The following is a 563-nucleotide window of genomic DNA, read 5'->3' as shown; positions in this document are numbered from 1 at the left end:
GCACAGTGCTGGGGAATGAGGCTCAGGGATGCTACGGTGGCCACAGTGGGGAAGGAAAGGGACTCACACCTCTGAGGCCACCGATGGCGGCCCGGCAGGTGAAAGGAGAAGGCACAGCCCCATGGCCGGCCACGCCCACACCACCCTTCCTCTGAAGGCCTCACCACCCCACTCGGAGGCCTTCAGACCCGTGGGGTGAGGGACCAAGCGTGAAGACAGGAGGCACATCATTTGAAAGGGGACTCCCAAGAGGCCACACCGCTAGGGGGAATTTCACGCAGTCTGGGGGTAATAAGGTCACTTCCAGCCTGCTCACGTCATGGTGAGACAGGCCCGGTGGTGCACCCAGAACCACAGGGGCCAGGCTGGAAATGCTGGGGACACACGCAGCTCCAGATATGTGGGGAGATGCAGAGACCATGGCATTGTTTACCAGTCCCCACTGTAATGAGAAAAAATATGTATACACATACATATAAACATGCACACACGCACACACATGCATGCACGTGCATGTACACAAACATGTACACATGCGTATACACATACATGCAAACATGCAC

The sequence above is a fragment of the Equus quagga genome, chromosome 15 (assembly GCF_021613505.1).
Source record: "Equus quagga isolate Etosha38 chromosome 15, UCLA_HA_Equagga_1.0, whole genome shotgun sequence".
NCBI classification, from domain to species: domain Eukaryota; kingdom Metazoa; phylum Chordata; class Mammalia; order Perissodactyla; family Equidae; genus Equus; species Equus quagga.
Note: the sequence above shows the minus strand (reverse complement) of the source record.